This window comes from Notothenia rossii, assembly GCF_949606895.1.
Source record: "Notothenia rossii genome assembly, chromosome: 5".
In the NCBI taxonomy this organism is placed as follows: domain Eukaryota; kingdom Metazoa; phylum Chordata; class Actinopteri; order Perciformes; family Nototheniidae; genus Notothenia; species Notothenia rossii.
This window is the reverse complement of record NC_136903.1, coordinates 3,040,561-3,056,514: the sequence shown is the minus strand read 5'-3', so window position 1 is coordinate 3,056,514 and position 15,954 is coordinate 3,040,561. Positions and strand designations below refer to the sequence as shown.

The window sequence follows — 15,954 nt, the reverse complement described above, 5'->3', positions numbered from 1 at the left end:
GACGAGTTGGGATCACAGAGAAATGCTCTCCGCAGATCCATTCTCACAGCGTTTATCAACCTTTTTCTAACTCAATATCAAGCCACACTTATTGTGTTGACTTCTTTATTATAATTGAATAATGTCTGACTTTTGTATCCGTCAGTTAGGGGGAGAGTAGGAGCTCAGAAAATTGAAATCTGTATTGTTTCATCGTTTTTTCCTCCTAATTGTGTATTCTTTTCTAAACCACACTGTTATTTACTCAACAATAAGACACAATTATCCTTGTGTTTATTTATTTGTTTGATTGTATAATGTCGGACTTTTGGAGTCCGTCAGGACCGAGGGTCGGAGCAGCTCATTCGAACACAGGAAGCTGTATTTTCAAAATAAGACTTCATTTTAATATTTTGTTTGATAATATTATTTTTATTAACTAGATCACTGGGTCATGTTAAGACCATTTTTATGTCGGTTTGGAGTTACAAATATAAAAACAGTATGTGTGTGGATAACAAAATACATCCATCATAAACTAAACTGGAAACAGCAGTATATTTGCTGAGTGCTTTAATCGCCTAGCGGTTAAAGCACGTTATTAAAAAAATGTGTTGATACATTATATTTGATGAAAACATAAAAATATTAAGAGTACATTCTTTCATAGGGGGAAAGTAGAAGGTCAATGATAGAAATATAGAATATGAAATATCAATAAGATACTGTAAGTAGTGCTGCGTACCGGTACACCGAACCGGTAGGCCTACTGGACTTGTAAAAAGTTTCGGTTCAAGTCCGGTTAAAACCGGAACGTCGGGAACCGGTACTTACGTATATTCTCCTTTTTGTTCTAAACCATCTAAAACCTTCCATAGATCGAGAAATTTGCGCTGAGAAAAGACGAAAAACATTGTTTTGGCTTCTGATATGGCGGCCATTACTGAACTCACGAAGTCTCGCAAAATATCGCAACTGCTCGCGAGATCTGTGTGACGTCAAGGGAAGCTGGCTTAGACATAGTGGACACTGACAGCGTGGGATGCTGGTTGCCATATATGGTAGTGTAGCTAAGCTAACTCCTTTGTATGTATGGTGATATAGTGTCTGCCGAAAGAGCAACACTTCAACCAGACAATGTCAATATGCTGTTGTTCTTGAACAAGAACACATAGACTTGTACTCTTGCATATTGAGTCTTGTATGTACATCACTATGTATGTAGTTGTGTTGTGTAGCTAGTAACACATGTAGAGTTCTAGAAAAGACATGGTGTAGACACAAGTTGGAAGGGGGCACAATAAACCTGACGAGTTTGAATTTGAGTTGATTATGAGTTTATTTTCAATTGATAATTAGCTAAAAATAAGTTAACTTTAGTTACTGTTAACTGTGTTCGTTATTCTCTCGTCCAGGAGAGAAGCTTTAAAAGGAGACTAAATGGAGTCTCTGTGAAAGTTCAATTGGGTTCTTTAATTAAAAAAGGCGCGGGTTGGTCACAAGCATGATATTGTTCAGTCAGACAAACAGCTGTGATCCGCTCCTCGTTAGGGAAGAGAAGAGCCTCGATCTCTCCTCCGGTGCTGTTATATATCCTCTGCTGGCTCCTCCCCGCCAGCCGGCTCGCCTCGTCTCCAATGTCCATTGTTGCATTTAAACAGAGGATTGGTTCTTTTCACATTCAATATATGTTTAACACGCCTTTTCTCCTCATATTCTCTTTCATCACTTTTCATTTAACATATTCTAAACGCTGTAATCAATACTCTAAAAAAATATTCTCGGCTCGTTTGGTTTCCGGTCATTCCGGATGTTGTCACATGCTCCTCTCGTCTGTAAACAATAATGTATTCAAATAAACTGTACCTTCATTTAATATTCAGCATGGTAGTATCTCGACATCTATAGTTGTAGTGTTAAATCAGTAGGCTTCGGTTTGCACCACTCCATATCATTTTGCTACTAAATTCACCTCTTTAGGAAATCGTATATTAGCCACATGCTAAATGCTAACCGTAGATGAAGGATTTTCAGAATAAAAGCTTAACTGCTTGTGCACAAGAATTTCTGGTTTTTCAGTATAAAAGAGCATTAAAACTGACGGCATGTTTAAACTACATTTCCCCATTAAAACATTGATTTTAATTTCTAACATTACTCACACAACTTAACACAAGTCCGGACTTATAAGTCCGGACCTGAACCTGAACCTCTGGACTTGAGTCCGGACCTGAACCTGAATGTGAGTCCAGGTACACAGCACTAACTGTAAGTGATCTCTACAATAAAACAGTTTAGTGCCGGATGTCCAAAGATATTAATATGAGGATGTGCAAAACAGACAAACTAATTAGGCTTTATTTAAACATTAAAGAATACTTTAGATTAAGGTCTTCTTTTGATTAAGACAAAAGCTTTGGGGGTATCTACAGATAAATATTAAGCCGGACAAAAACTTAACGTCTAATATATTGCTTTCCTGCAATGTTAACTATGTTGAAGCACTTATTTTAACTGATATTATACACATTAATTATACTCTTATGTATTTCGATAGTATAAGAAATGTGCAGAATATGACAGTTTAATGGTGGAGATATTCACACATATTGATAGATGTCTTGTAATGCACTGTTGAGGAACCTGTGACCCAAGTTTTTCATTCATTGCATAACTACACCGTAGTTTTGAATATAATATGTCAATAAACCTTAGAAAATCTTGAAATCTTGAAAGGGATGTGCAAAATAGCAATTATATACAGTCTTTAATTAACTATTATTAGAGAATAACGAATAATGAATATACTTTATAGAGATCTGCAAATAAATGTTTAGTCTTCTCAAGAACCAACTATCAAATATCTCTCCTGATTGTTGGCACTTGACAATCACCTTCCCTGAATTTTACCCAGGTGTAACTAAAGTCTGCTTTAAGGGTTGTTTATATTTCACATCATTAATCAGAATGTGCAAAGTAACTAAAATAAATGTAGTGGAGTAAAAATACCAGGTTAACCTCTGAATTGTAGTGGAGTAGAATACGCAGACTGAAGAGAGTGGGTTGGGAAGCCAGTGAAGGGAGCGGAGGAGCGGTGTGGTGTGGGAGAATTTAGGAAGGTTGAAGACCAGACGAGCCGCTGCATTCTGGATGAGCTGCAGAGGTCGGATGGCACATGCAGGTAGACCAGCCAGGAGGGAGTTGCAGTAGTCTAGGCCTGAGATGACGAGAGCCTGGACCAGAATCTGCGCTGATGTCTGGGTCAGCTGGGGACGTATCCTCCTGATGTTGTAAAGCGTGTATCTGCAGCAGCGGGTTGTAGCAGTGATGTTTGCAGTGAAGGACAGTTTGTTATCTAGGGTCACACCCAGATTCCTTGCAGTCTGAGTCGGGGAAGCAACAGAGGGGCCGATGTTGATTGTTAGGTCAAGAGTGGGACAATCTTTTCCCGGAAGGAAAAGCAGTTCAGTCTTGTCAAGGTTGAGCTTGAGGTGGTGAGCAGACATCCACTGAGAGATGTCTGCTAGACAAGCAGAGATGCGTGGGACGACCTGGGTTTCAGAACGGGGAAAAGACAGAATTAATTGAGTGTCGTCAGCGTAGCAACGGTGTGAAAAACCATGCGTGCTAATAACAGATCCGAGCCAGTTTGTGTACAGAGAGAAGTGGAGGGGACCAAGAACAGAGCCCTGAGGGACCCCTGTAGTTAGTTGACATCCCCTTCTTGTACACAACGTCGATGTTGATCTTCCACTTCAGTCCGTTGTCAAAGTGCAGTCCCAGGTACTTACTCTGTTTACTGGATTATTCACACGCTTTTAAAAGACCTTTTTTGAGTTTGACAGTTCCTGTGGACTTGAACATTTCTCCAGTTATTTTTGTTTGTGCTTCTGTTGGGGACAGAGTTATTTCAAAACAAGGACTTTTTTATTTGAAGTTGGGACTTTTGGTCTTTGGGAGTCACTCCAGTTAGACGTGAACACTGTTCAAAAGGAAGCTGAGCACCCATGAGTTTAGTGTGGCTTTTATAGATTTAGATTTACAATGTTCCTGTGTGTATGAGTTCATTCTCTTTATATTCTCTTGAGAAGTATTTCAGAATGCTTTACTTGAAAATGAAGAAAGTTACACGCTTAATGGAGAGGACGGACATTTCATTTGTGTGTGTGTGTGTGTGTGTGTGTGTGTGTGTGTGTGTGTGTGTGTGTGTGTGTGTGTGTGTGTGTGTGTGTGTGTGTGTGTGTGTGTGTGTGTGTGTGTGTGTGTGTGTGTGTGTGTGTGTGTGTCCTCAGTGAAGTGTAGCTTCCAGCTGCAGCATTCAGCTCAGTTCCTGTTCTGTCTGACTGAGGGAGGTTTTTGTACGACGCTTTTTCACTGTGTGAACACCCACTGACTGTTGATGCTATGGAAACTCTGACAGTAGTAAACTGCTGCGTCATCAGTCTGGACTCCACTGATGGTCAGAGTGAAGTCAGAGTTTGATCCACTGCCTGTAAAACGCTCTGAAATCCCTGATACTCGAGTGCTAGTAGAGTGCATAAGCAGTTTAGGAGTTCCTCCATCTTTCTGTTGGTACCAGGATAAATAGCTCGAACTATCAACCTTCGGACTGGTCTTACATGTGATGGAGATGGAGCGTCCCGCAGCAGAGCTCACTGCTCCAGACTGAGTCACTGTGACCTGGCCTCTGGACTCTGAGGATACAGAGACAAAGACAGAAAGCAGCGTCATGGTTTGGTCCGCTTCATTTCAGAGGGACGGATGTTCACAGAGGAGAGGAGTTTGATTCTCTGGACTTTACCTGTGAAGCAGCAGCAGAGGAGAGTCCAGATGAGGACGCAGATCAAAGTCATGTTCTTGATGAGGAGGATTCCTGTGGCTTCTGTTGTCATGAAGGACAGCTGTCAGTCATCCAGTGCTCAACTCTCAGGACTATAAAGTGTCCCAGAGCACTGGAGCATGGTGCTGCTGATGCAAAGTGTCTCTCTATGGAAATGCTCTGACTGACTCCAACAGGGACCTGGATTACTCTGATGATGCTGTTTATCAATGGATCCATCTCTCTGTCAGAGGATGGATCAGGAATGGCTCAGCGCTCACTTGTATGAGGCTTTAAGTTCAACGGACACATTTTCTTGTAGTTCATTTTAGTAAAAAGCTCAAATTCATAACTCCAAATAATCAATACCACCTAGGAAAAACAAAATGGAGATTTATCATTGATCCTGATGGAAAAGCAAACATGTATTTATGGAAGTGATGCACATTCAGAAGTATAACATGTATAGCTTGTATTAGACGTTTATTGTTTCATTTAAATAATCAATTACTTTGATGTTTAAAAGTTGATAAAATCATGAAACTCAACATATTTTGTGAACAATTCGTTTTTCAAAAGAAGAATCTTCATTTTAAACTGAAGAGATGAGTAGATATTTGTTTTAAATGTTTAAAAGGTTCAATAGAGAAACAGTAGATACTTTTCCATAGTGTGTGAATCTGTTTCAAACATTGGAAGCAGTAATTATATAAAGTGGGTAAACTGAGGATGTGTTTGGTGAGTTTGTTTGTGTCAAAGTCAGAGAGCCGTGTCTCTCTACAGTGAGAGGTTTTTGTACGGCGGCTCAATGACTTTGTATCACTGTGGTACACGTTCGGTGGAGGAACCAGACTGGATGTTGGAAGTAAGTCAAATGTTAATTCATAAGAGCCATTTCTCTTTTGTTGTACTTATTATTCAGCGTACGGAGAAATAGTTACCTCTCCATGTCATTGTATACATACTTATCAAATATTCTGAACCGAGAGGCTAACTTTACTCCAGCAAAAGACGTTTAAATGTTTTTATGAAACATTGAACACAGAATAATTCATTATTTCCACCTTTAATGGTGAAGTAGCTTCTGGAGGGCTGGTAGGTTTAGTTCAGTGAGTCAAAGTCAGAGAGCCGTGTCTCTCTACAGTGAGAGCTTTTTGTACGGCGGCTCAATGACTTTGTATCACTGTGGTGGACTTTTGGTGGAGGAACCAGACTGGATGTTGGAAGTAAGTTTCTGCACAAAAACTAAATATGATGTTAAGAGACGTTTTAAATTCTGTGTTAGAGTGTTTGAGAGATAGATTTATATTATTTTAATTGTAATGTTTAGATAGTATTAGTATTCATGTCTTTATTTCTCTTCATCATTGAGACCAAGTCGGAGCAGCTTTTCTTGAAATGTCTTTATACATTCCCAACATGCTGTCATTCAAACAGCTTCAAATGTGAAATGATGAAACTGCTAATTTGTCATTAACTTATTTTGAACTGTCTATCTCGGTTCTCCTCTCTGTTCTCAAATAAATTATGAATACAGTTTTTAAATACAGTTGAACAGAGTAAAGATAACGATGGATATTAAATAGTGTTGAATTCTTTAAGACATTATTTTATAGTTTGTAAAACTGGGTAGTGATTGAGATTCACATCAAGCACAGTTGATTGCTCCGTTTCCTGTATTTGTTCATTTATCCACTAAATAATTTAATAATGTTCGTAGAGTTCAGGTTTTGGATGATTTTGATAACTACTACTTAAAATGTGTCCTAATGTTGTGCTTTATTTCTATTGTAGTCTGACATATTTCAGGTGACTCTGTATGAAGTGTCTCTGTGCTGATTTGCATGAGAGGCTTCTTAAAGGGAAGTGAAACAATGTGTGAGTGAGAGACTGATGGAGCAGAACCAACATCTGACAGAAAGTCCTTAAAGGAGAAACGCTCTCACAGTAACGGTGTCCCAGTGTCTGCTGCTTGATTGACAGCTGTGCGCTCCCTGTCCTCTAATCTGATTGGTGTCTCCTAGGTGATGTCCGTCCCACCCTGACGGTGCTGCCCCCCTCCACAGAAGAGCTGCAGCAGGGGATGGCCACCCTCATGTGCCTGGCCAACAAGGGCTTCCCCTCAGACTGGAGTCTGGCCTGGAAGGTGGCCGGCAGCAGCAGCAGCAGCAGCTGGGAGGAGAGCAGGAGCCCCGGGGTGCTGGAGGAGGACGCCCACTACAGCTGGAGCAGCACCCTGAGGCTCCCTGCAGACCAGTGGAGGAAGGTGGTCTCTGTGACCTGTGAGGCCACCCAGGGCTCCCAGACTCCGCTCTCAGAGACACTGAGGAGAGAGCAGTGTTCCCAGTCCTGAGCTGACTCACTGGGACTCTGCTTTCTCTCTCACACTGCTCTCAGTCTGCTCTCTGGCTCTCAGGACATGTTTCAACATCAACCTGTTTCTGCTTGTGTCGATGGTTTCAACATTTTAAAACAATAAAGATGAATGTGTGTATTTTAAAATGTGTTTGGATTCCCTTTCTCTGAGATATTATATATGAAAGGAACCTTATTCACATTCATTCACAAGATTAACAAATCAATATTTCACATATTACTTTTTCATGGTCTTAAGGTTTTGGATATACTTCTGGATTCCTCCTAGTTTTATTTTTGTTAATCAAAATTGACACCAATCAGAATATTCTAAACATTTCAATGGTAAACCACACAGCTCTCTTATCACTGATGTTAAAGAAAATGTTCATTTGTTATTAAACTTTACCTTGAATATATTCTGAACATCTGATTAAAAAAATGTGAATTAGAATAAAAATCCAGGATGAGAAATCAAAAGCAGGATATCCTCATCATCAAGTTATTTAACATGAATCTGAATTGAGATTGACCTTAAATATGATTTAATGCACACAGTCCAACTCCACCAAAGAAAGTGAGCGTACTACAGTCTCTGTCTCCTGCTGCTTTTTAGCAGAATATAAACATTGTGATTTTTGGGTTGCAGTGGAATTGTCCAAAAATCAGCTCCTAACGTCTTTTCCTAACCACTACTCCATGACCTCTGAGGGAACCGTCACCGAGTTCATGAAGAGTGGTTTTATGGTGTTGTTTTATGCTTTATGAACCTGGACCACAGTGACAAATATATTATTCATTAGGTTGGAATTGAAATATAAACGTAAATTGAAACTTATCATTGCTCACACATTAATCCACATGAATCCCATTACGTATGATTGTATGAAAACACATTGTAAAATAAATACAATTGTATTTATCGTGAGAAAATCACATCATTGTGTAAATAAATCAAATACAGCTAATACAACACACATGAATACAAATATTTCTAATTTGTTTTTGCATGCGTAAAGAGAAGGTACAAATATAAATGCATTTTGTTTTCATTGACATGTTTTCTTTTCCCCCGAGTGGAGCAGGCTGGCTCTGTGAGAAAGATCCATGTTTATAGTTTCAGCTTCAGAAGATAATGTCTTTTTACATGTCGATGCAACACATTCTCACTCCCAACTCGGCCGATGTTGACGTTATGTCAGGGTCTCTGTCGTCACTTTCCAACACAAGGGGGGCCCTTTAGCGTGGAGTTTCAACTATCAGGGAGTCCTATTGACTTGCATAGAGCTCCCTGAACGCTGGTAATAGACGAGTTGGGATCGCGGAGAAATGCTCTCCGCAGATCCATTCTCACAGCGTTTATCAACCTTTTTCCAACTCAATATCAAGCCATACTTATTGTGTTTACTTCTTTATTATAATTTAATAATGTCGGACTTTTGTATCCGTCAGTTAGGGGGAGAGTAGGAGCTCAGAAAACTGAAATCTGTATTGTTTCATCGTTTTTTCCTCCTAATTTTGTATTCGTTTCTAAACCACACTGTTATTTACTCAACAGTAAGACACAATTATCCTTGTGTTTATTTATTTGTTTGATTGTATAATGTCGGACTTTTGGAGTCCGTCAGGACCGAGGGTCGGAGCAGCTCATTCGAACACAGGAAGCTGTATTTTCAAAATAAGAGTTCATTTCAATATTATGTTTGATAATATTATTTTTATTAACTAGACCACTGGGTCATGTTAAGACCATTTTTATGTCGGTTTGGTGTTATAAATATAAAAACTGTATATGTGTGGATAACAAAATACATCCATCATAAACTAAACTGGAAACAGCAGTATATTTGCTGAGTGCTTTAATCGCCTAGCGGTTAAAGCACGTTATGTAATGTTTTTGTTGATACGTTATATTTGATGAAAACATAAAAATATTAAGAGTACATTCTTTCATAGGGGGAAAGTAGAAGGTCAATGATAGAAATATAGAATATGAAATATCAATAAGATAAGTGATTTCTACAATAAAACCGTTTAGTGCCGGATGTCCAAAGATATTAATATGAGGATGTGCAAAACAGACAAACTAATTAGGCTTTATTTAAACATTAAAGAATACTTAAGGTTAAGGTCTTATTTTGATTAAGAAAAAAGCTTTGGGGGTATCTACAGATAAATATTAAGCCTGACAAAGTACTTAACGTCTAATATTTTGCTTTCCTGCAATGTTAACTATGTTGAAGCACTTATTTTAACTGATATTATACACTTTAATTATACTCTTATGTATATAGTATAAGAAATGTGCAGAATTTGACAGTTTAATGGTGGAGGTATACACACATATTGATAGATGTCTTGTAATGCACTGTTGAGGAACCTGTGACCCAAGTTTTTCATTCATTGCATAACTACACCGTAGTTGTGTATATGATATGTCAATAAACCTTTGAAAATCTTGAAATGTTGAAAGGGATGTGCAAAATAGCAATTATATACAGTCTTTAATTAACTATTAGTAGAGAACAACGAGTAATGAATATACTTTATAGAGATCTGCAGATAAATGTTTAGTCTTCTCAAGCACCAACTATCAAATATCTCCTGATTGTTGGCACTTGACAATCACCTTCCCTGAATTTTACTCAGGTGTAACTAAAGTCTGCTTCAAGGGTTGTTTATATTTCACATCATTAATCAGAATCTGCAAAGTAACTCAAATAAAGGTAGTGGAGTAAAAATACCAGGTTAACCTCTGAATTGTAGTGGAATAGAATTACAAAGTAACAATGAGCTGTCATGTGGGTATATATTAATGCTGCCCATTATGGACACAAGCAATTTCGAGTCCAGTTTTGAATAGCCTGCCGTGGTTTCATTCGATTTCAAAGAGCTGTTTGACGCTCGGCATAACCTTGGCGCACTGCCACTCCAACACCTAATCCCAGAGCTTGAAGATTAATCACAGGGTTTGTCAAGCAACGGAACTGTACTCCCAAACGATAGCTGAGGATTATGGGTAGTATAGTGTCTTCGGCCATCCTAAACTCTGAAATGTTATTCGGATTTCATATCGCATTAACACCATATCCCAACGTGCATAGCTGCTAAAACATCCAATCACAAAGCTTCAAGCTGAGGATCTTGGGTAATCAGTTCAGTGGCTGTGTATCGCAATGATGCTCGAAATGTCCCTTTTAGATCTACGTCTGTTTCCGGTGACTTTATTTTGAAATTCAGTTCCTGTGGAACGGCTAGAAAGCCCAAGATTAAAGAATTAAACAAATAAATAAAAACAAGGATAATTGTGTTATTGTTGAGTAAATAACAGTGTGTTATTTTGAAAAGAATAACAAATTAGAAGGAAAAATATATTTTTAAAAATACAGATTTCAGTATTCTGAGGCTCTGAGCCCCATTTCTTTTCCTCACGGACGACAAAAAAAATAAGACATTTTACGATTTAAAATAAAAACAATAATCGTGGCTCGGTATTGAGTAAGAACATGTTTTTATGAACCACACAGATTCCGGACATCTGCATATCTATTGCACGCATTTCCAATGTGTAAAGTCGTGTCATTTGTACGCAGACTGATGAGAGTGGGTTGGGAAGCCAGTGAAGGGAGCGGAGGAGCGGTGTGGTGTGGGAACATTTAGGAAGGTTGAAGACCAGACGAGCCGCTGCATTCTGGATGAGCTGCAGAGGTCGGATGGCACATGCAGGTAGACCAGCCAGGAGGGAGTTGCAGTAGTCTAGGCGTGAGATGACGGGAGCCTGGACCAGAACCTGCGTCTCTTTCTGGGTCAGCTGGGGACGTATCCTCCTGATGTTGTAAAGAGTGTATCTGCAGCAGCGGGTTGTAGCAGCTATGTTTGCAGTGAAGGACAGTTTGTTATCTAGGGTCACACCCAGATTCCTTGCAGTCTGAGTCGGGGAAACAACAGAGGTGCTGATGTTGATTGTTAGGTCAAGAGTGTAACAATGTTTTCCCAGAAGAAAAGGTTGTTCAGTCTTGTCAAGGTTGAGCTTGAGGTGGCGAGCAGACATCCACTGAGAGATGTCTGCTAGACAAGCAGAGATGCGTGCGACGACCTGGGTTTCAGAGCGGGAAAAATACCAAACTAATTGAGTGTCGTCAGCGCAGCAACGGTGTGAAAAACCATGCGTGCTAATAACAGATCCGAGCGAGTTTGTTTACAGAGAGAAGAGGAGGGGACCGAGGACAGAGCCCTGAGGGACCCCTGTAGATAATTGACATCCCCTTCTTGTACACAACGTCAGTGTTGATCTTCCACTTCAGTCCGTTGTCTCAGTGCAGTCCCAGGTACTTACTCTGTTTACTGGATTATTCACACGCTTTTTAAAGACCTTTTTTGAGTTTGACAGTTCCTGTGGACTTGAACATTTCTCCAGTTATTTTTGTTGTTGCTACTGTTGGGGACAGAGTTATTTCAAAATAGGACTTTTTTATTTGAGGTTGGGACTTTTGGTCTTTGGGAGTCACTCCAGTTAGAAGTGAACACTGTTCAAAATGAAGCTGAGCACCCATGAGTTTAGTGTGGCTTTTATAGATTTAGATTTACAATGTTCCTGTGTGTATGAGTTCATTCTCTTTATATTCTCTTGAGAAGTATTTCAGAATGCTTTACTTGAAAAAGAAGAAAGTTACACGCTTAATGGAGAGGACGGACATTTCATGTGTGTGTGTGTGTGTGTGTGTGTGTGTGTGTGTGTGTGTGTGTGTGTGTGTGTGTGTGTGTGTGTGTGTGTGTGTGTGTGTGTGTGTGTGTGTGTGTGTGTGTGTCCTCAGTGAAGTGTAGCTTCCAGCTGCAGCATTCAGCTCAGTTCCTGTTCAGTCTGACTGAGGGAGGTTTTTGTACGACGCTTTTTCACTGTGTGAACACCGACTGACTGTTGATGACATGCCAACTCTGACAGTAGTAAACTGCTGCGTCGTCAGTCTGGACTCCACTGATGGTCAGAGTGAAGTCAGAGTTTGATCCACTGCCTGTAAAACGCTCTGAAATCCCTGATTCTCGAGTGCTGGTGGTGTGCATAAGCAGTTTAGGAGTTCCTCCATCTCTCTGTTGGTACCAGGATAAATAGTTCCCATTATAAACCTTCTGACTGGTCTTACATGTGATGGAGACGGAGCGTCCCGCAGCAGAGCTCACTGCTCCAGACTGAGTCACTGTGACCTGGCCTCTGGACTCTGAGGATACAGAGACAAAGACAGAAAGCAGCGTCATGGTTTTGTCCGCTTCATTTCAGAGGGACGGATGTTCACAGAGGAGAGGAGTTTAATTCTCTGGACTTTACCTGTGAAGCAGCAGCAGAGGAGAGTCCAGATGAGGACGCAGATCAAAGTCATGTTCTTGATGAGGAGGATTCCTGTGGCTTCTGTTGTCATGAAGGACAGCTGTCAGTCATCCAGTGCTCAACTCTCAGGACTATAAAGTGTCCCAGAGCACTGGAGCATGGTGCTGCTGATGCAAAGTGTCTCTCTATGGAAATGCTCTGACTGACTCCAACAGGGACCTGGATTACTCTGATGATGCTGTTTATCAATGGATCCATCTCTCTGTCAGAGGATGGATCAGGAATGGCTCAGCGCTCACTTGTATGAGGCTTTAAGTTCAACGGACACATTTTCTTGTAGTTCATTTTATCAAAAAGCTCAAATTCATAACTCCAAATAATCAATACCACCTAGGAAAAACAAAATGGAGATTTATCATTGATCCTGATGGAAAAGCAAACATGTATTTATAGAAGTGATGCACATTCAGAAGTATAACATGTATAGCTTGTATTAGACGTTCATTGTTTCATTTAAATAATCAATTACTTTGATGTTTAAAAGTTGATAAAATCATGAAACTAAAAATATTTTGTGAACAATTCGTTTTTCAAAAGAAGAATCTTCATTTCAAACTGAAGAGATGAGTAGATATTTGTTTTAAATGTTTAAAAGGTTCAATAGAGAAACAGTAGATACTTTTCCATAGTGTGTGAATCTGTTTCAAACATTGGAAGCAGTAATTATATAAAGTGGGTAAACTGAGGATGTGTTTGGTGAGTTTGTTTGTGTCAAAGTCAGAGAGCCGTGTCTCTCTACAGTGAGAGGTTTTTGTACGGCGGCTCAATGACTTTGTATCACTGTGGTACACGTTCGGTGGAGGAACCAGACTGGATGTTGGAAGTAAGTCAAATGTTAATTCATAAGAGCCATTTCTCTTTTGTTGTACTTATTATTCAGCGTACGGAGAAATAGTTACCTCTCCATGTCATTGTATACATACTTATCAAATATTCTGAACCGAGAGGCTAACTTTACTCCAGCAAAAGACGTTTAAATGTTTTTATGAAACATTGAACACAGAATAATTCATTATTTCCACCTTTAATGGTGAAGTAGCTTCTGGAGGGCTGGTAGGTTTAGTTCAGTGAGTCAAAGTCAGAGAGCCGTGTCTCTCTACAGTGAGAGCTTTTTGTACGGCGGCTCAATGACTTTGTATCACTGTGGTGGACTTTTGGTGGAGGAACCAGACTGGATGTTGGAAGTAAGTTTCTGCACAAAAACTAAATATGATGTTAAGAGACGTTTTAAATTCTGTGTTAGAGTGTTTGAGAGATAGATTTATATTATTTTAATTGTAATGTTTAGATAGTATTAGTATTCATGTCTTTATTTCTCTTCATCATTGAGACCAAGTCGGAGCAGCTTTTCTTGAAATGTCTTTATACATTCCCAACATGCTGTCATTCAAACAGCTTCAAATGTGAAATGATGAAACTGCTAATTTGTCATTAACTTATTTTGAACTGTCTATCTCGGTTCTCCTCTCTGTTCTCAAATAAATTACGGATACAGTTTTTAAATACAGTTGAACAGAGTAAAGATAACGATGGATATTAAATAGTGTTAAATTCTTTAAGACATTATTTTATAGTTTGTAAAACTGGGTAGTGATTGAGATTCACATCAAGCACAGTTGATTGCTCCGTTTCCTGTATTTGTTCATTTATCCACTAAATAATTTAATAATGTTTGTAGAGTTCAGGTTTTGGATGATTTTGATAACTACTACTTAAAATGTGTCCTAATGTTGTGCTTTATTTCTACTGTAGTCTGACATATTTCAGGTGACTGTGTGAAGTGTCTCTGTGCTGATTTGCATGAGAGGCTTCTTAAAGGGAAGTGAAACAATGTGTGAGTGAGAGACTGATGGAGCAGAACCAACATCTGACAGAAACTCCTTAAAGGAGAAACGCTCTCACAGTAAAGGTGTCCCAGTGTCTGCTGCTTGATTGACAGCTGTGTGCTCCCTGTCCTCTAATCTGATTGGTGTCTCCTAGGTGATGTCCGTCCCACCTTGACGGTGCTGCCCCCCTCCACAGAAGAGCTGCAGCAGGGGCAGGCCACGCTCATGTGCCTGGCCAACAAGGGCTTCCCCTCAGACTGGAGTCTGGCCTGGAAGGTGGACGGCAGCAGCAGCAGCAGCAGCTGGGAGGAGAGCAGGAGCCCCGGGGTGCTGGAGGAGGACGCCCACTACAGCTGGAGCAGCACCCTGAGGCTCCCTGCAGACCAGTGGAGGAAGGTGGTCTCTGTGACCTGTGAGGCCACCCAGGGCTCCCAGACTCCGCTCTCAGAGACACTGAGGAGAGAGCAGTGTTCCCAGTCCTGAGCTGACTCACTGGGACTCTGCTTTCTCTCTCACACTGCTCTCAGTCTGCTCTCTGGCTCTCAGGACATGTTTCAACATCGACCTGTTTCTGCTTGTGTCGATGGTTTCAACATTTTAAAACAATAAAGATGAATGTGTCTATTATAAAATGTGTTTGGATTCCCTTTCTCTGAGATATTATATATGAAAGGAACCTTATTCACATTCATTCACAAAAGTCACAACATTAACAAATCAATATTTCACATATTACTTTTTAATGGTCTTAAGGTTTTGGATATACTTCTGGATTCCTCCTAGTTTTATTTTTGTTAATCAAAATTGACACCAATCAGAATATTCTAAACATTTCAATGGTAAACCACACAGCTCTCTTATCACTGATGTTAAAGCAAATGTTAATTTGTTATTAAACTGTACCTTGAATATATTCTGAACATCTGATAAAAAAAATGTGAATTAGAATAAGAAATCCAGGATGAGAAATCAAAAGCAGGATATCCTCATCATCAAGTTATTTAACATGAATCTGAATTGAGATTGACCTTAAATATGATTTAATGCACACAGTGCAACTCCACCAAAGAAACTGAGCGTACTACAGTCTCTGTCTCCTGCTGCTTTTTAGCAGAATATAAACATTGTGATTTTTGGGTTGCAGTGGAATTGTCCAAAACTCAGCTCCTATCATCTTTTCCTAACCACTACTCCATGACCTCTGAGGGAACCGTCACCGAGTTCATGAAGAGTGGTTTTATGGTGTTGTTTTATGCTTTATGAACCTGGACCACAGTGACAAATATATTATTCATTAGGTTGGAATTGAAATATAAACGTATATTGAAACTTATCATTGCTCACACATTAATCCACATGAATCCCATTACGTATGATTGTATGAAAACACATTGTAAAATAAATACAATTGTATTTATCGTGAGAAAATCACATCATTGTGTAAATAAATCAAATACAGCTAATACAACACACATGAATACAAATATTTCTAATTTGTTTTTGCATGCGTAAAGAGAAGGTACAAATATAAATGCATTTTGTTTTCATTGACATGTTTTCTTTTCCCCCGAGTGGAGCAGGCTGGCTCTGTG

The 15,954-nt window shown here is 39.5% G+C and overlaps 2 gene segments (V, D, J or C); one reads left to right on the top strand and one right to left on the bottom strand.

The window, feature by feature from the left end:
• Positions 1–6,672: 6,672 nt before the first annotated feature.
• LOC307041233 (Ig kappa-b4 chain C region-like) lies at positions 6,673–7,151 on the top strand. The segment is given in 2 exons: positions 6,673–6,676; positions 6,823–7,151.
• Positions 7,152–11,601: 4,450 nt separating this feature from the next.
• Positions 11,602–12,949, bottom strand: LOC307040154 (Ig kappa chain V region 2717-like). The segment is given in 2 exons: positions 12,477–12,949; positions 11,602–12,369 (listed from the first exon to the last, which is right to left on the bottom strand).
• Positions 12,950–15,954: the final 3,005 nt, after the last annotated feature.